Source organism: Thermobia domestica, chromosome 8 (genome assembly GCF_964235325.1).
Source record: "Thermobia domestica chromosome 8, izTheDome1.hap1.1, whole genome shotgun sequence".
NCBI lineage: Eukaryota > Metazoa > Arthropoda > Insecta > Zygentoma > Lepismatidae > Thermobia > Thermobia domestica.
This window is the reverse complement of record NC_137461.1, coordinates 187471223-187492596: the sequence shown is the minus strand read 5'-3', so window position 1 is coordinate 187492596 and position 21374 is coordinate 187471223. Positions and strand designations below refer to the sequence as shown.

General features: G+C 36.9%; 1 protein-coding gene across 4 annotated transcripts in view; it reads right to left on the bottom strand.

Moving 5' to 3' along the window:
* eys (eyes shut) overlaps positions 1–21374 on the bottom strand; it is a 1117243-nt gene that overhangs the window by 565011 nt on the left and 530858 nt on the right. The window lies entirely within an intron of this gene.

The window sequence follows — 21374 nt, the reverse complement described above, 5'->3', positions numbered from 1 at the left end:
GTTTACTGCAATCCTAGAGCGGTGGATCGGCGTATTGTCCTGTTGCAAGATGAGGTTATCACCTGGATGTAGCCTGCTAGAGCAAATGACATGACATAGTCGTCCAGAATATCGCGGTAGCGTTCACCTGTGAGGGACTGTGTTACACATGTTAGGGGATCCATTTCATTCCATGTAAAAATGCCCCAGATGAGAATACCACCACCACCGGCCTGTACAGATCCCTGCTGTCACGATGGATTCATTTGCTCTTGCGGTTGGCGGAGCACCCTTACAGGTTCATCGGTATGTAACAATGTGAAACTGTCCAGGAAACCTTTTCCCACATTTCCACTGTCCAGAGGCAGTGTTCCTTTGCCCATACTAGAAGTTGCTTCCTGTGTTGTGCGGTTAGAAGGGATACTCGCGTGGGTCGATGGCAGGTGATTGCTAATTGTGTGGCTGCTGACACGGCGTTGTTGTCTTACATTGAACCTCTACGCGATTTGACGCACTGTGGCCCGTCCAGAGATGAAGTGGGTCAGTGCGTCAAGTGGGCCAAGTTTTCAGAGTGGGCCAGTGGGTCGTGGCTCAACAGCATGTGACCCACTGTGACCCACCACCCTCCGTGACCCGCCGACTCAGTATGATCTACCGACCCAATCTGCTCACTGGATTGTAGACAGTATCTTCTCAAGACTGGTAAATTGTCTTCGTTTTACTTTCAAGACCTTCATTTCCCTTTTTTTCATTTGTTTCTGTCTACTTACCTGAGGTGAGTATATCTTACCAAGTGAAGAAAGAACTTCAGGCACTTTTGGATATTGATATTTTTTAATTTTAATAATAGCAATAGGACTTATACTACTACTTGTCTTTCGAGGCCTGTGAGTTTTTAAAAGAGCTAACTACTGGAAAAAAATACATTTTTGAATCACTGTAATATATAAATTATTATATTAAAAAAATGAATGTAACTATATGTGCCTGATCATTATGGTCGAATTGCAAAGTCAAATGAAATTACTTTTGGTATATAGTTAGGCCTTAATCCAAACTGGGATGTTATATTGCTTTCATTATAATGCATAATATTCTAAGGAGGTAGTGAGGATCCGAATTTTTGAGAAAAAAAAATGAGTATCTCGCAAGCCGTTAAACTTATGGAGCTGAAATTCAGTATATTAACTCTTTATTGAAAATAAACAGAATGTGTCCTAGCATTTTTTAAATTCTCCTCTACGGGGGGGTTCTATATATGGAAAACTGGTAGTGAGTTGAATTGTAAAAATGATCGAAAACGATCGATGTTATTTAAGAAGAAAATCAGAAAAAACAGTGCTTGGCTTCATATATCCATTGCATTGACAGATTTCGTCTCGATGATAGTGAAACGCTATCAATCTGTGGCAAAGGAACATAATGAACAAGAATTAATAGATCTCATCTTAGACAGCATTTCGCCGGAAGATGCCAAAATTTTCCGTGCGAATCCCACCCGGAATACGGATGATATGCTGTTACGAATAACTGAAATGCAAGACTATCAGGAACCATGGAATTATAAGGATTCGTTCAGGATGAAAAATGAAATAAACCAACGAACATTTCATGAAACTTTACGAATACACTATGAAAAACGCATGATAACTGATTCACCATCCCAGAGACAATGTTGATCATCAAAATGCTGTAAGTATATAACAAAAGAACCAAGTTAAGAAACCCAAATAGTTAAGCCCGTCTCACCCGGATCTGAACTAAGGCCTCAATCCAGGCTACAACTTAACAGTGTTGCTTAACTCGAACTTCCATACAATTTCTTTTATCCTGAGGTGATGTAGGGGTCTCAGGCGATCCTTAAAACTAAGTAGGTTTTACCAGCAAAGCCTCTTGTGGTAGGTGTGTTAAACAGACAAAAACACTTGAAGAATGTGTTACGCACAGGGCAACCAACTGTCGTAATTGTAAATATTATTGTTTATCTATTTCAGAATGAGTTCATCCGAAGATGAAATAGCCGTAGCAGTGATATCTGCTCCGTTGTTGAGACAAAATCCGCCCTCCCCTCCCCCCCAAAAAAAACGAGACAGAAAGAGTAAAGAGGAGCTGCTGGTCAGGGAGTGAATTCTTCGCCCTAATAATGCACAGTAAAGCACCGTATTTTCAATGGTGAATAATGAACTACATACAGAAGATCCTCGTTCAAAAAAAAAAAAAAAAAAAAAATCCACAGAGTGGTCTATTCAGAATTCCACACGCTATTGAAATTAGTAACTCCGAAAATTCGGCAGCGAGATACGAACAAGAGGGAGTCTGTATCAGCTGAAAAAAGGTCTGTAGATCCTTGTATCCACCAGATTGTAGAACTGAAAATCAAATGACTTGTCCACATATGTAAATGAGGACAGTTATCAGGCGCGGAAAGCTAAATAAAGAAAGAGCAAATTTCTAGTATAGGTACTGAGTGTATCCGTTCAGCTCACTACCCCAAAAAATGCCCACATAACCCATAAAGTAAACTTATACCGAGCCGCGAGCTCCTCTCATGCACTACACCCGGACTTTCTGTATTGTGCCAGTATTGTAGAACTGTTCCCTAAAATTGCACGACGGCCACACAACATTGGTGACAATTAACTCTCATTGTTTCTGTTTCTGGTTTACTTTTCGCGTAACACACCTGAATTTTATGTTCATATGTGTAGAATTACTAGTGTAAAATTATTACAAATGCTTTACGACGGATAGAATAAGTGAGTTCATATGAAAGATGCCTGTATAAAAACTCTTTTCCACCGGCGGTGAATTTCTGCACAAGTGTACAGAAGTTGTATTTTGTTTACAAGTGAAACGCTACTAGTATGAAACCATGACAAATGCTATTGAAACTCATATCACTGCCAAAACCCATTCGTTTCCACTACCCTCGCTTATGCGGATACTCACCTTCAATGACGCACCCCCTCGCTAACACTTGCGACCCCCAGCTTCGGTTAGATAGCATTCGTGCTTTTTAAGTGGCGACTTATCACAGGTTGTTTTGTGTTTTTTGGGATGTAGTTCTTATGCATGCATTCGGACGCTGTATTTATAGGCAAATAGTAAAAGAATTATAATTTTTCAACAATTGCTTATGATACCCCCTTGAATTTTAACTATGCATTGTGGATACTTTCATGTTGCCTAGCACAAATCATTTAGAAAACAATAAGAAGGAAATTAGTAAAGGGATTCTAATTTTTGAACAATTATTTCGAGTGGTGCGCCAAAAGTAAACCTGCACGCTTTTTTAAAACATGTTACATTTTTTGGTATACAAGTTGCACAACATACTTAAATAACCTATTTTTATTCTTTTAAAAGATTTAATTACATTTGTTCACATCTGTTGTGTTTGGGCGGACACTACTTACTTCACTGCATACTTTCTCTAAGGTCTTTATTCGTGCAGTTTTCTAAAATAATATAAATCGTGCTTCAAAATTATTTAAAAATTCATATTTTTCATATGATTCTATTAATATTATTAATGTTTCTCTTGTCCAGGCAGCATTCTTTTGAAATTACAGCGAGAAATAAAATTGAATGTCGTCAGGCGCTACTCTTTTCTGATTGGTAGTTGTATGGAAGTCCAGAAGAAAATAGAAACTGCTTCTCTTTCTCCCAAGTCAGAATCCAAATAAGGACAGCAGAAAATTTCAACCTGACCTAAGGGCAAGTTACCTCTCACACGATCGTTAAATAAGGTCGTGAGTTTTAGATCGTGAATCGCAACCTTACTTCAGTCCCGTCTGAGACAGGCTTTACAATTCTAGATCCAGTTAACAATCGGGAATGCAATTTTATCAATATTGGTTTCAAGGTCCTTATAGTCCTCTACCTACATGGTGGAATAAAATCCAAAATTATTGAAAAAAGGAAACAAATTAACAGAATCTATTAATAAGACAGCGAAGAAGTTGGAACCGGATACTAAGACTATCAATTAATGAGAATGTGATACCAATTCCGACTAAATCTACCGAATCGGTAAACTGATGCCGCAGTCTACAGAATCAGGGGCAGAAGAATGAAAATAGAATCTCCTGATACGAAATCAAAATTTAGCTTAGTCTGTATCTGCGCGGTATTTCAAAGATGTACACCAATTATATGGCAATTTTATATTTAAGGAAGATCCGAATTTATATGATCCCAAAGGAATGGTTAAGAAACAACTGCTGTGCTCTTAATATACCAGAATTTCTGACCTATGATTGTGTTATTCTCAGTGAAACGTGGTTAAACGAAAATGTATCGAGCGCTGAAATTCCTCTATTTCAATACTTTAATATCTATAGGAGCGATCGAGGAACTCGTGCAGGTGGAGTGTTCATGTGCGTTCATGCTAAGTGGCCGAGTAGACTGAGGGAAGAATTGAAAACGGCGTGTGAAATAGTTTGGACTGAGGTGCGTATTAATCCACGTAAAAAAAAACTGCTAATTGGCTGTTTTTATCGTCCGCACAAAACTAGTCCTAAGCCTTTCTGGAAGCCTGCCGGGATTCTACACTAGCTGCACTTCCGGAAGGAGGTGTTTTACTTTTTGATGACTTCAACATGCACACATCAAGTGGTCCGATGAAGGAACAGCTATTCCCACTGACCTACAAGAGACTTGGTTCCTGGAAAATTTTATTCATGGACTGAGACTCGCCCGACACAATATGTACAATACAACAGAAAATAGGATACTAGACTATGTGTTGTCTTCGCTCGATAAATGTGTTATGACTCCATCACTTAATCTGTTCTCTTCTGATCATGAAAGCTTGGAGACCTTATTCCACATAAAAAAATTCACAGAATAAAGAACTGTTACTCATCTAGTAAGCATCGAGCTCCCCTGTGGAGGAAAGTCCCTTGGGTTGACATTAATCGTGCCCTATCTCTTATTCAATGGGACATTCTTGCAGTGGGTTCTGTCAATGAAGCCCTGGATTTTCTCAATGATATTGTACACGCAGCATGTGAAGACTTTGTTCCCAAAAAGAAACGTAAGTCTAGTAGGTACCCTTCATGGTTTGATTCAGAGGCGCGATCTGTTTTAAGAAACAAAAAAACTGTCATGGTCACTGTGGAAGCAACATCCAAATGAGAATACATATAAGAAAGTTTTTGAGACAAGACGTTACTCAGAACAGTAGCTTAAAATAAAATATGAAAACTATATTGCCAGTATAACATCTTATATTTCTACAAATCCAAACAGATTTTGATCCCTCATAAATTCAAGAAGTGCTTCCCGCATTCCTGAAGAAATTTTTCACGACTCGATTGCAGCAACTGGTGAAAATAGAGTTCATAATTTTAGTGATTATTTCTACAAGAATTTTTGTGTTTAGACTACTCCTACGCCGCTTCCTCCTGTTCAGCAAGTTTGTTCACACTCGTTGTCTTCACTCAGTACTTCTCCTGACGAGGTAAGGCATCTTTTTTCTTCTTTACCTTTGAATCGTTCTCCTGGTCCTGACAATATCAGTTCAATCTTCTTACGTAATACTGCAGAATCTCAGGCCAACCCTTTATCACGATTTTTAAATAGATGCTTTAGTGAAGGTGTTTTCCCTAGATCGTGGAAACAGGCTAATATTCTGGCAGTGTGAACAATGTTTCATCATTCAGACCGATTTCTCTCTTGCCCATCCTTTCTGTGGTGTGCGAGAAAATAATCCAAGATAGATTGCATAAATTTGTTTCACCCTACTTAGATCCTGCTCAACATGGCTTTCTTCCTGGCAGTTCTACTCTCACAAATTTATCTTTATTACTTTCGGAAGCAATTAAATCTCTGTCCAATAATACACAACTTGATGTAATCTATCTAGACCAAACTAAACGTTTTGATCGCATTGACAATAAGCTCCTTCATAAACTAGCACATAGATTTAATATTCACGGCAACTTCTCATTGTTACGAGACTATCTCACTGAACGTGAACGTGTTGTTCTCTCTGGATCTGCTTCGAATTTTGTTCCTGTTCTCTCTGGTGTTCCCCAGGGTAGCTTTCTGGGCCCACTTCTTTTCCTTCTCTTCATAGATGATCTGCCGTCTTATATTAAGTTATCTGACACCAAAAATCTTCTCTTTGCTGGCGACTACAAATTATTTCGGGAAATTAGGACAGCTCAAGATGTGATTGAACTGCAAAAAATACCTCTCAAATCTTCTGGACTGGGGTAGCATGTGGAATCTAAAAGTAAATCCCTTAAAATCTTCTACTATTACATTTTCTTTAACCCTATATTGCGCCGTGTTAATCCAAATTAACAAACCATGTTGAGCGTGATACTTTGAATGTCATACCATAGATTTTGCCACTCCTGTTTTAGGTGGTTTCCTTTATGCTGTACCATCTGTTATGAACACTCATAATTACGTCTGTTGCGGAAGTAGAGGTTTTCCAGCAGTTTCTGTTGCAAGCGGGGATACAACGTGCGTGGATGCATTGCTTTGTTTATTTTTGAAGCAAGAGGAGTCGAAAACAGGGAAATTTTTCCTTGAAAAAAATATTTTTCTAGAAGGTAAGTGTCTCTTGTTTATGTTAAGTGCTTGTAACTTATCATAGTAATTTCATTTTGTATTTTATTGTCCGAAATGAGTTTGTATATTATGATTAACATTGAACAACTACGAACCTCTTTTACTAAAAATCAAAGATTTCTTCGATAGACCTAATGGAAAGTTTGAAATGTTTGTTTCTTACCTTCTTTTCTTTGAATTTTGTCATCTTAGATCTGGAAATTCATTGTCGGCTCATGCAAAGCATTGTTGCATGCAGTGTATGCTTTCAATGTTGCCAACTCATGAGTGAAAATAATCCGAAGTTGAACAAGAAAGAAAAATTACTAAACGTAACAACGTCATTTCCGACATCTTCTATTGATTTCGATTTTTTTAAAACCTCTCTCTCTTTCATTTCTGTTACTCTTTTGTATTATTTACTGATTTATTGCTCGATAGATTCTTGAAGACTGAAAACTTTATATTACTTTTACAGATAAGCAAGAATATATTTTCGGAAAAACGACTCGCTCAGCCATACATACCGCCAGCCAACAATGAGGATGAGCAACTTCAGGTAAGCGATGATGATTTAGAAGGAGTTCTAGATTCAGATAATGAAGAATGGCGTCCTAAATCTGAAACTTCAAAAGGATATGAAGATATGTTCAAAACTAATGCACTCGAGTATTTTGCTTTGATTTCATTGAAATCGATACTTTCAGATTAGTAAATTGATTGAATCGTTTGCATTTTTTACAGATGAAACAGTAAATGCCAATTCCAGTCATTCTACAGCTACTGCCAGTCGTCAGCCCCAATGGAATAGGATAACAAGAAATGATCCACCTCTTCAGGCACCACAATAGAAATCGCACTTGTCTTCTCCAAATGAAGTAAAATATCGAATTCAATATTTTCGGATGTTTTTAGTGTTGATATTCTGGAGTTGATCTTCATGAAAGCAATTTATATTCTAACCAGAAGAACCCCTACAAACCTTTGGAACTAACTAAGTTAGAATTAGAAATATTTATAGGAACCGTAATGGGGTTCATGTCCATTATTCGTATACCAAAAACAAGATTGTATTGCAGTTCTTCTTGTAGAATTCGTCAAGTTGCTGATAACATGTCTTACGGGATTGTGTTTCACTAAAAAGAAAAAAAGTTTCCTGTAATTCATACACAATATGTGTGACTTCAATGTAACCATGAAATATATGTTAGCAAGTTCAGATTAAATGTACCGTGTTTCAGCATACATTAAAGTACGTATTGCTTACTAAAGCGTTATGAGCATCTGCACAATACTATATGTGTTAAGAAAGTTTGTAATGTCTAGAAGAAATTTTGTATTGTATATCAATGAAAAATTAAACAAATAAGGTTCATAAGTCCGCAATGTTAATTCAAATACACAATCCTCCTGATGTCATATTTTAAATATGTGAGTCAAAATTTGTTATTAGTTCGTTTTAGATTCGCGAATGCAGTAAGAAAAACATCTTAATATTTTTTTCGCGAAAACATAAATAAATTGCGCAATATAGGTTTAAAGAAAAACAAAATCCCTTCTACCTACTTATTGGAGATAATCCTATTGCTAAGGTCTCATCTCAGAAGGATCTCGGGATTGTGTTCGACGAGACTTCTGTTTACTGATCACATTGTTGCCATGACCAAGAGTGCTATGCGATTATTAGGTTTCCTGTACAGGTTTACAGAGATTAGGGATATTACAGCCTTAAGTATATTTATAAAACGTTAATTTCAAACAAAATACAGTATTGTTCCACCATTTGGAGTATGGCTAGCGTATCAAATCTCTCTTGCATTGAATCAGTTCTAAATTTCTTTCTTGCCATTGTCAGGAAAAGAATACCTTCTGTACGCTGTTTAAGTAAACCTGAATTGTTGACTGTACTTGGCATCCGTCGCATGCTACTTGATATAATGTTTCTTCATAGAATTCTAAATGGGAAACTTAGAACTGAAGAACTAATCTCTAAATTTAATATTCGGGTACCTGCAAGAAGAATTAGAAATAATGAACTACTTCATTGCAACACGCCTCGATTATCAGTTATTCAGCGTTCTTTGTTCCATAGACTGGCTTCTGACTTCAACTCCATTGCTTCTGACGTCGACACTTTTAAATCTGAGAATGTATTCCGACAGGATATTATTGCTACACTTATAGAACCTTAGTTTTATTTCAATTTGTTATTGCTACACTTATGGACCTTTATATAGCTTTTTGTTTACAGTTGTTATTGTTAACTTTATATTCTATGTTATATAGTTTCAGTGTAAAATGGCTGCCTTGCTGTATCTGGAACTTTGGCAAATAAATACATAAATGAATAAATAAAAATCAATCTCAATGCTACTACCTACATGGAACTAATATGCTGGGAGTACTCCCACCTTCCCTCCACCTTTACTTGATGGCATAAGCGATGATATCCTGGTGCGTAATCAACAAATTATTCTACCAAAGTATCAGTGTCATTCGGTCGATGTTGAACGCAATGTCAAAGACATTACCGCTGTTTGTACTAGGGTCTTTGGTCATTCTACTCGACATGGTGCAATACTACAAACCAAACATTCTCGAACGGAAATACATTCTGTGCAGACGAAGTTTAATTTTGCATGAGAGTTTCTGCTACCAGTTGATTTAGCATGTAAGTATTTGAGAATATTTACTCTTCACTCTACACTGTGCTAGTAATTGAAAACGCAACATAAAAAGCCAATGTTGTGATTTACAAACAAATCCGAAATGAATTACTTTTAACACATTTTAGTTTGTAACTGGATAGAGCTTCGACGTGACCTTGTCTACAATCTGTACCACTCTACTACTGCAGGTGGCAGTTATTACCTGAATTCAACCCACCCTAATATTTTATATATATATATATATATATATATATATATATATATATATATATATATATATATATATATATATATAAGGTGTTCTAAAAATGGCGCCCACGGACCACAGAGCACTATTCTACAGCTCAATATAAAGCGAAAATTCTATATGACGAAATACCCTCCGCGGCCTCCTTCAGCCGCTAAAGAGAATTGAAAATTTACAATGTGGCAATACTGTAGATTAACTTTGAAACATAAGCAGTTACTCTACGAGTTTTCATCAAGTAGTTACATCGATTGTCGCCAGATGGAGTTACAGTTGACAAGTGCAGAGTAAATGGAAATTATATGACATATTTCATAACAGTCATATTGATGGTATCTGAGAATTCTATCGAACATGATAATTGGCTGATCGTCTGTTTCAGCATTCTTCATTGACTAATCCTTTCTCGATTTCAGAATAGACTGTCATTCCCCGTATTTTCCTTGTCTCGAAGATGTTGATACTAACGCCTTCTCTTACCGTCGGTAGCGTTATATCATGGTCCAAGAAAAGGCAACTAGAGTAATCTATTTGCGTCTGTATGTTACCCAACTGAGGCAGAAGATTCATACAGAAGCAAGTCTCGTGTTGCTAACTTGTTTAACGTCATAACAATAAAATCCATTTGTAGCAGTGAAGTAATTGTCATGTTAACTATAACTGTAGAAATTGAAGAAAATATCCAATTAAAAAAACATTATTTTGAAACATTTCTACATTAGTACTATCAGGATTGTACTTTCTGTGAAACAGGAGCAAAAGTACAAATCCTGAGAAATATTTCGATGCAGAAGCGCAGGTTTTTGTAAATTAGTAGGAGTCCTTTAATTAACTGTTCAAGACCGGCAATCTAGGAGTACAGAAACCACTCAGGCATATAGGAGTATCCTTTGCCAGATAATTCGGGAAATTGACTCTCCTAAAACTGCAATTTTAGGTATTTTGAACGAATGTATTCTTTTCGTGTTTCTTCTTATTTCCACAGTGGAAAATACGTATTCTTGGATGAGAGTATTGCGGTATAACTAGGGATATTCTAAGATTCTAACCCCCAACCTTAGTTCTCCTCACGCCATTTTCAACGTCTGTGGTTTGTGATATATGAATCATAAAAATTATAGTTCAATCTGTCATTTCGAGAAATCGTCACTTCGTTGAGAAAATACAGTGAAGATGATTTTTGATGTTTTTCATCATCAGCACTACAATTTCGGACTTTCCATCCCTGCTTAAATTTCAGCACAAATTTTATATATCTTTTGTCACCCTAAGAAAATGTCGGTTCCTACTATCATTTGGGGTGTTCAGAGCACAAAGGATTCAAGTTCAATTATCAAAGCTGTGAGAAAAAATGACTAAGTTTGTATACATGAAAAAAGGAGCACTGTTTCCTACAATACGAATTTTGGATATGAATATGGATACGGATATGAATTTTTCAAGCATTGAAAGGAGCTTCATATTACGGTCTTAACATAAAATATCATCAAACTAAACAAAAGTGGATATGAATCCACTGTGCACAGAATGCCCCATTTAGGAATTACGTTGGATTAGAATTTAGTTGTCTTTCTTTTGTCTTATTTCTTTTAGTTTCAGTTTTCCTATTTTTGTCTATTTTTGTAGGGTGCTGAGAACCCTACAAAAATTCTGCGGAGTGCCCTTCTGCAGTCTGCGATTCTATTTCGTTGAGTAACAGTTCTTTCAGTCATGTAAACTGATTTGAAAATTATATTTTATTTTACAACATTTAACAACATTACAACTATTCCACTTGTAATAAACCGTTCACATGAAATTGATTGTTGTGCATCCTATATAGAGAAGAATAAAACATGATATTTTTTATTTTTTTTTTTCACTTTAGTATTCCACAATTATGTCCCAAGGTTAAGAGAGGAGGTGACGATGATTATAGTAAACGAAAAGTGAATTAAAAAAGCGGAAGGAAACAGGAGAACCTTGTACAGGGTGTCTGTCCATAACAAAATTCAGTTGGCGTGAGCTGGGATTGAATCAAGAGATCTCGCGCACACCTAATATAAGACAAAGTGAACTTAGGGAGTAGGAGTGGAATGATAAATTGGCAATTAAAAATAAAATTGTGTCTATTAAAGAATTGAATGATCATATCTTCAATACACATTCATTTGCACACATTAGTTAATAAGACACTAATTATGTTAGGAAAACATATGCTGGATATAATAAGAGGTGATATTACAGACAGCGGATCTCCATTGCGACCACAACATCATTCATCACGCATTTCCAGTTATATGAGGCTGAGTCCATCAACTGCACTTGGCTGCAGCTACTTCCAATGCTTTATTTTGCAGATAAGCAAGGATAAGCTTAGACTGCAGAGCTACTAACATCAGCATATATGTAACTTTTCTGTAACACGAAGCAAGCTATCATATAAATGATATGACAATGCATAACAAATAAAACTCTTCTAAAAGTTTCTAAAAGAATTTAAAAGTTTCTAAACAATACAACAAACATAGATAGAAGTCAACTTTGTATCTTATTATTCACAGGGCTTTCGCGTATACAAACGTAGGTAGTTTGTCTCTGTTTGCATGGACAGGGCGATGACGTCATTACGTAAATGGCAAAATACGATTGTCTAGATTTTCGTAGCTACTCCTATAGTAATTATCGTAACATCATGATGTAAATATGGTTTTAGTCAGGAAAGAATAAGGTTTCGAAGGTCATTACTCGCATAGGACTGTGCCGTCACACATATTGGTTACGAATACAATATAATCAAATAAATTCCCAGGCCAAGGGAAGTGTAGTAAGTGAAAGGTTTCTGTCGATTTTATGTAAATTTTCATAACGTGTTTGACTTATGTTTTGTTCAATTACAGCCAATTGGTTAAGTCTAATGTTTTCTTCTATTTTTTCTTTGTTTCAGGTAATTGTCTCCCATTTGTTTAAAATGGAGGGAACAAATCTAGTGCGATCTCCGGTCCAAAAAAAAAAAAAAAAAAAAAACGAAAGTAGAGAACAGTACAGATCCAGTATGTATTTTCTCTAACACGGAATATACTTGAACCTGAACCCGCAAAGTGGGGGTGATGTATATATTTCTTGAAAGCTTGGGTCAAGGTAAGATCAAAACCGGTTACCAAAATTGGGGAGGTCTCAAGCATTCCACTTAAGGGCAGCACGTTACTCATTTTTAGTAACACCGTGTATTAAACGTGTCTTAAAGTCCGTTACAACCCCCGAAAAACCTCAAACGGTGGGACAAATATGAAAACAGAAAAACATGTTTTTCATCATTTCAAAAGTATAACGTACCAAAGTAAAATAAATTGTCCCAGGGTCCCCCGCAGGGTTCCAACTCAAAAATTTTTAAATGGAAAAGGGGATCAACTTGCATGTCGTATGAAAGTAGGTGTTAAATAAAAGAAGATAAATAAAGTCGTGACTCTCTATGATAATCCTGTGCAAAATAGCGCTGGGTCAAAATATCAACACAATCTTTATTGCAAAGTCTATGGTCGCTCGTAGGAATCTGAAACGGTGGAATAGGTGTAGAAACAAAAACACGGATATGTCATTATTTCAAAAGTATAATGATTCAAAGTAAAAAGAATGTTCCAGGGTCGCAGACAGGGTCCAACTCAAAATGTTGAAATGGAAAGGGGTTCAAGTTGAGTATCGTATGAAAGCTTATGTTAAGTGAAAGAAGAGAAAACAAGTCTCGACTCTTGATGAAAAAGCCTATTGCCACTCCTATTAATCTGAAGCGGTGAGATAGGTGCAAAAGCAAAACAAAACAAAACAACAAAAACTAGAATGTATCAAAGGAAATGACTCGTGCCATTTTGCAATGCTTATCGACAGTCGAGACTTGTCCAGTGTCCAATTCTGTATCACTTAACACGAGCTATAACACATGGTGTGCTTATTTACCCCCCTTGGCACTTGAAACTTTTGAGTTGGACCCCGTCTGGGATCCTGTAGTTGAAACTGGGATATTTCTTTTTTCCTTTGATACATTCTAGTTTTTTTTACACCTGTCTCACCGTTTTAGATTAATAGGAGTGGCAATAGACTTTTTCATCAAGAGTCGAGACTTGTTTCCTCTTCTTTCACTGAACATAAGCTTTCATACGATACTCAATTTGAACCCCTTTCCATTTCAACATTTTGAGTTTGACCCCGTCTGCGACCCTGCGAGACACCCTGGAACATTTTTTTTTTACTTTGAATCATTTATACTTTGAATTTTTTATACTTTTGTAATAATGACATATCCGTGTTTTTGTTTCTACGCCTATTCCACCGTTTCAGATACATACGAGTGGCCATTGATTTTGCAATGAAGATTATGTTGATATTTTGACCCAGCGCTATTTTGCACAGACTGATGGTAGAGAGTCGTGACTTGATTTATCTTCTTTTCTTTAACACCAACTTTCATACGACATGCAAGTTGATCCCCTTTTCCATTTAAAAATTTTGAGCTGGACCCTGTCTGGGACCCTGGGACAATTTATTTCACTTTGATACGTTATACTTTTGAAATGAGAAAAGACATATTTTATGTTTTCATATCTGTCTCATCGTTTTAGATTTTTCGGGGTTGCAACGGACTTTAAGACACGCTTAAAGGTGTTAATAAAAATGAGTAAAGTGCTGCCCTCAAGCGAAATGCTTGAAACCTCCCCAATTTCGGTAATCGGTTTTGATCTTACCTTGATCCAAGCTTTCAGGAAATATATACATCACCCCCACTTTGTGGGTTCAGGTTCAAGTACATCCCGTGTTAGATACAAACTCGAGGGAAAAAAGTTTATGGGACAGATAGTGGTCGAGAAATCATTTCAGTTTCATCTCAGCATTCCAGGATGGCCTCTTACAAGGGAAGAGAAGGAGATTATATATCTAAGTAGAAGATAGCTTATACACCAATCCAAAGAACTAATGACACCTATCACAAAACTGTAATAAAAATTTTCCGAATGCATATACTGTGCGAGTTATATGAATATACAGGGTGTCCAGAAAATCCGTTTCCACCCCTAGAATCGCAAACGGTGAAACAGATGCCAGAACAGAAAAACACGTATTTGATCATTTTAAAAGTACAACGTATTAAAGCAAAAAGTGTTGTCCCAGGGCCACCCGCAGGGTCCCAGGCAGGGTCTAACTTAAAAATTGCAAATGATAAGGGAGTCAAATAGCATATCGCTGGAAACGTGTTGGGAAATGAAAGAAGACAGAAAAAGTCTCAACTCTCTAAAATTACCCTGTGCAAAATGGCGGAGGGTCAAAATGTCAGCAAAACCTCATTGTGAAGTTTATGGTTACCCCCCAAAAATCCTGAAAGAGTGAGAGAGATGTCAAAACAGAAAAACCACGTGTGTCATAATTTCAAAAGTACAATGATTGAAAGTAAAAATATTTGTCCTAGGGTCCTCCACAGGGTCCCAGACGGGGTCCTACTCAAAATTTTCAAATGACAAGGGGGATCAAGTAGCATATCTTTGGAAAGCTGTTGTTAAATGAAAGTAGGTGAAATAAATCTTTACGCTCTATGATAACACTGTGCAAACATCTTTCTTTTTAGTTCTCCTTTCTGTAGTCGGGTGTTAGTTTGTTTTCACTTTAATTCTTGTACTTAACGGAAAGAAAGGAATACCCCTATTGTGAGATTCTGCTTTTTGGGACCTGTAATGTCTAAATATTAATAAATAAATATAATAAAAGAAAAGAAAATTAAGAAATAAAGAAAAGAAAAGAAATAACATTTGATATCTTTGAGCACAGAACTGACTAGGTAACATATAGTGTACAATAGTAGTGCTTATGCTCTTTGTCTGGGATATCAAGTATAAAATGATTTAAACAGAAACAAAAACTTTCCTGCACGTGGAACAGCGAACACGTGCAAATGTCTCACAATGACAACAAGTGTCGATTGCAAAATGGAAAGCGAATGCGCTCGGAAAATCGAAATGAGGATGTACATTTTAACCGGCTGCCAGTTTGCACAATTTAATTTTAGAGAGTCGAGACTTGTTCCATTTTTCTTCATATCAGAACAGTTTTTAACGTTCTGCTACTTGACTTCCTTTACCATTTGAAAATTCTGAGTACGACCCCGTCTGGGACCATGTGGAGAACCCTGGGACAAATATTTTTACTTTCAATCATTGTACTTTTGAAATGATAATGCACGTATTTTCCTATCTTCACATCGGTTTCACCGTTTCAGATTTATAGGGGTGTTCACATACTTTACAATGATGTTTTGCTGATATTTTGACCGGTCGCCATTTTGCACAGGGTAATTTTAGAGTTGATACTTGTTCTGTCTTCTTTCATTTCCCAACACGTTTCCAGCGATATGCTATTTGACTCCCTTATCGTTTGCAATTTTTGAGTTGGATCCCGCCTGGGAACCTGCGGATGGCCCTGGGACAACACTTTTTTCTTTGATACGTTGTACTTTTAAAATGATCAAATACGTGATTTCCTGTTTTGGCATCTGTTTCACCGTTTGCGATTCTAGGGGTGGAAACTGATTTTCTGGACACCCTGTATATTCATATAACTCGCACAGTATATGCATTCGGAAAATTCTTATTACAGTTTTGTGATAGGTGTCATTAGTTCTTTCGATTGGTTTATAAGCCATCTTCCACTTCGATATATAATCTTCCTCTCTTCCCTTGTTAGGTAAAACGACGTTCAGTGAAATTTATTATCACATTGAGTGTTACAGACCCTACGTTTTAAAAGCAATTCGAATAGATGAACGAATAGGATCCGTAAAGAATGTTAGTGCCAGTGTCAGTGATGAAGATAAATCTCCTCGAGTTTTGCGCAATTGGAACAAAGAAGGGACTTCTATAAGGAAAAGATGGTTTATTTGTGATCAAGTGTCAAACAAAACTAACAGACAATTGTATAGAATTTGTGAATGAGACAAAACTACACAATTTCTTTTCTCTCAGCATCTCGATATTTTCAAGACCATGTATTTCCAAAGACAAGCACATTAGCAGACGAAGAGAGTGTTTTCGGCAGTTACGTCATGTACCATCGCCAGTGCATGAGTTCATACTTGTTGAAACACAGTAGGGCTATTAACAATTATGAAAAGGAGGAAGTAAGTCCTGTTGTTTCGGCGGCATTTCAAAAACTTCTTGACAAGATTTCGTTTCCAGAAAAAGGATATGAGCTTTCACAGCTATGCTCCTTGATGAATGAAGAGTGCAAATCTACTGAATATGTGTCGAACTAGATGCTTAAGAAGCTATTGATAAATCATTTCACTGAAGAAATTATGTTTGCTTATCCGAAGGAGCAAATCACAGCTAGTCTACTCATCACAAGTGCGAGTTCCAGATGTTGTTGATAAAATGAGAAATGTAGAAACTGAAGATAGAAGAGAAACTGAAGAAAGTTTTCAAAGAATATGATTTTCAACTAGAAAATTCCTTTAGGGACCAAGAGGATCTTAGGATTGCTCTGAAAGACTTCCAAGAAAATCGTCCAGTAGTTTGGGAGAATTTTATTGTTCTCTTTTTCCTTCCTAAAAAGATACTTATGATATTCAAAGAAAGGCGGGTGTTCTCTTCCAGGTAATCTACTACACATTTTATGGTGGTGGTAAACGAACGCCCTTTCATGTAAGCACTGCTCAATCTATCCATGAAACATGCAGATCGAAAACGCTCCTCACAACCTTCAACCATCTTGGACTGTGTATAAGTTATGAAACTATGCAACGTTTGGATCACTTACTAGCGTCCAGAGTAGTAGCACTTGGTGAAGAACACAGAGTACCACTCCCACCAATTATTTCCACCAACAAACTAATCAGAGCATCAATGGATAACTTTGATCATGAGGAACATGCTGCTTCTGGAATGGGAGGGACGCATGATACAGTATTGGTTTTATTTCAAGATGATGAAACAGCTTGTGAAAAGCGCAGTGTGTGTAGTTGTTGCGAATTCATGTTTGCAAAGAGAGAAAAGAAATTTAGTGAATTATTGGAATGTCAGAAGCTAATTAATTTTGAAAGGCCAAAAGTGCGTGGAAATGTTTTCTCCATCCGAGCCAATGAACAACCATGAAGTACGAGAGATATCACTATGAGTCGTTTTCTACTGTCAGCCAGCAGCCCGATATATCAGATTCTAGAGGAAGTATGTGTTCCTTCTTGCAGTGCTTTCAATTTACTGCTCAATGATCATAAGTTGCCTATAACAAAATCTGTTCCTCTGTCTCTATTACCATATCCCTCTACAGATGTATCATCTGTGTATACTACCATGGTTAATTTTCAAGATTTTCTTTCCCAAGCTGGTCAAACTTCAGGCTCACTTTGGTGTGATGAGGGAGTGTATCGATTGGTAAAGGAAATTCAATTGTGGTTTCCAGAACGGTTTTCAAACCTATTTCTAGGACTAAGATTTTTCCGTACTTCCAAAGTCATTGCGGCTTGCCTTGGAAACTATTTGCGTGGTAGTAGGATTAAGAAAATTCTCATTGAAGTTGATATGTTTGGTCCAAATATTGTAGAAAGTGCCCTCCACAGTTCTAATTATGCTCGGGGAGTGCGCGCATACTTCTTAGTTACAGAGCTATTGAACATTTACAGTGGCAGGAATTTTTCAAACATTGTTACCAGTAGCGTCATTTCAGATTTGGCTTGGGAGGGCCAAGACCCTTCGATATAAGTAAAATTTCGCGTTTTTCACTGACATACTACTATTCTATTAATGAACTCTATATAAATCTCAAACTCAGGGGGAAGCAAATGTCCCTCCCTGCCCCCCCCCTAAATGACGTCCCTGACTGTGACCCAGGTAAATATGCAGACTTGATAGACCATTTCCAGGTATTGCAGAAAGCATTCAATGTCGGAAATGTTGCTTCAATTCAGTTAGAAGTTGGTCAACTTCACATTCTCATTGAACACCTTAATAGAGACTTTAATTTATTTGTCAAGGAAGGATGTGAGAAACCAGAAATGCTCAAGTATTGGAACGCATTCGTTCAAAATTTGCTTCCTGTTTTACGAGACTTTATTCGTAGCGACAGAGAAGGTAACTGAAGACTGCATGTGTCTGCTTTCCGCAGGGCTCTACCATTATTTTTTTGCTCTGGAAAGATAAACTACGCCAGGTGGGGAAGAACGCATTTTGAAGACTGCCTTAAACTAGCTGAAGTGCAGCCAGACTTATATGAAGATTTTTTGAAAGGGCATTTCGTTGTACAGCAAACTAAAAGACATTTTAATAGTGTTGCTATGAATCAGGCATTAGAACAGGTGTACAAGAAGCCTGCAAAAGGCCCAAGTGGAATCATTGGAATAACTCGCAGAAAGGAATCTGTAGCGCAAAGAGATCTTATTCAACATGAAAGAATGGAAATAAAACACTTATTTTTCAATTTATGTGGAATGCAATCCTACGATGAATGTGTGTCACATCATGAGTTTTCAAAAACACAAACAGCTCATGTTGAAAAGCTGGTGACTAAACTTGTGAATTACATCTCTGAAAGGTGCAACCCATTTGCTTTATCAGATAATGGAATTCGAAGTATTACCACAGGGCGACGTTTTACCGAGGAAGAAACAAAATTCAAGCTACAATGTGTTGACATTGGAGAGAAACAGTACCATGAATTTAGGAATGGTGTTTTCATTCATAAAACTAAGAAGCTACTATCTCCTTTACACCGAATTAAGAACAATGAATTTCAATCAGATACAAAAAGAACAGTTGATATACAAAAGTAAGCTATTGATGCGTTGAAGGTTATTGATATACCACGTGACAGAGGTTATTTAATCGATCGTCTGCTACGTTGGGAACTAACATCCAGTTCTTTTTACTTGATGAAAGATTGGTTCCTCCGTAAATCTCAAAAGTCAGATATAGTTAGTGAGCTAGAGAAAGACTTACCATGGAATGGTACTGGAACAACGTCCTGAGTCCATCGCAACCGTGATTGACTTTATGCTTCACGCAAGGATAATAGCAGCAGCGTGTGGAAAGCCACTTCAAACTTCCGGGGATTTAGTGAAGCGCGTGTTCCAAAGAATACTTCATCCATCAAAAGGATCCGTAAGAAAAGATGTCGTTAGGATGTTGACGTGGATAGAAGCATTAAATCGTCAGAAAGAAGAAGAATGGCTTGTGATCCTATTACAACTACTATTTCCAGCATGGAAACACCTCTTCCAAAGAACATGATTGCATTTTGGGCATCTCCACACAACAAGTACAATCTTCAGCAGTTCTTTGCACAATATTTTATGGAACATTGTTCCCAGCAAAATATTTATATCTACATAGGAGGACTTGGAATCAATGGAGAGAAGAGTGTGTGCCTTTCGAATGGTGTGTCTACCGAAATAAAGGAGCTAATGTCACATCTTGAAGAAGCAGATGAAAGACTCATTTTACATGCGAATCACGCCATCAAGACATAAGAAGTGACACGCGTTGTACTTGCTTCATCCGATGCTGATTCATTTGTATGATCAGTGTACTTCTACGCTCAGAAGTTTAAGAAAGAACTTATTGAAATGTAGATTCTATGCGGCACAGGAGCAACAACTAGATACTTGCCCGTCCACAAACTTATTGACTACATACCAGAATCATTCCTCAACGTTTTACGTTTTACCAGCTGTTCATGCGTTGTCTGGGTGAGACACCACAAGTAAATTTTCAACGAAACACGCTGCTGTTAAACGTGCGAAAGAGTCGCCCCACCCTTTGGAAAATGTCGGGAAGGATAAATTATTCAATATCATGGCCCAGCAAGCTGAGTCGTATCTTGCAAGTATCTTAAAAGCAAACTATACAACAGTAAATGACCTCAGAGTGACGGAGTATCACAGAATGAAACGAGTTGTTTTCTCAAAGCTTCCACCAACATCTTCTTCAACACAGTTACACATAAAGAGAGCGTATCTTCAGAGTCACCGTTGGTATCATGTACTTGAGAATTATGCACCACTCAATCCCTCAGATTATGGCTTCCTGGAAGAAGATGGTGATTGGTTACCATCCACAGTAGAAGATACACTTCCACCGGATTTTCTTGTACCTTACAAATGCAAAAAATGTGCCAAAACCACTGTTTGCAAATGTCGCATATCATTGATTTGTGCTCTAAATTCTGTGAATGTGGTCTCAATTGTTGTAGTAATAACTACAATTGACATGCATGGTGTACTACCAAGTAACACAAGTTCCTCTAATATCATAATATTGCAGCATATTAAGTGAAAGTATAGTTTCTCATTACATTCAAAATTTTTAGTTAAATTTTATTTCTGTATGTAGCTATTATATGTATTATGGTTTCATTACAAATTGTTAGCATCGAGACAAAAGTTTGTCATTAAATTTTTTATCAAAATCATATTCTTAACTTATTATTACTATATTCATCATGAAAATAGAGCTAATCTTCGAAAAATGGACATTCTTCGAAGTAATGAATGTCAATTTAGTCTTAGATATTGTCTGGCATCTTGGAAAGTCTGGTATTATCAAGATATATTGCTCAAGGTTAAAGCAATCAATTTAGACTTTAGAAAATATTGTAGAAGATAAATTCTGTATACACAACTTTTTACAATAGGAGCAACAGCTATGAAAATAGAGCTCTACAAATGTGTTTGACAATTTACGTATGACGTCATCGCCCCCTCCCTGCGAGCAAAGAAACAAACTATCTACGCTTGTGTTCGCCAAAGACTTGGGAATAAAATAAGATACAAAGCTGACATATCTATGTTTATTGTATCGTTTAGAAAACCTTTTAAATTCATTCCCCACTGAAACAGCCATCTCCAAAGGGTGAAAATTTGAAGCACAACTGAAAGGAAAGTAACACGATCTGGATCACGTGAC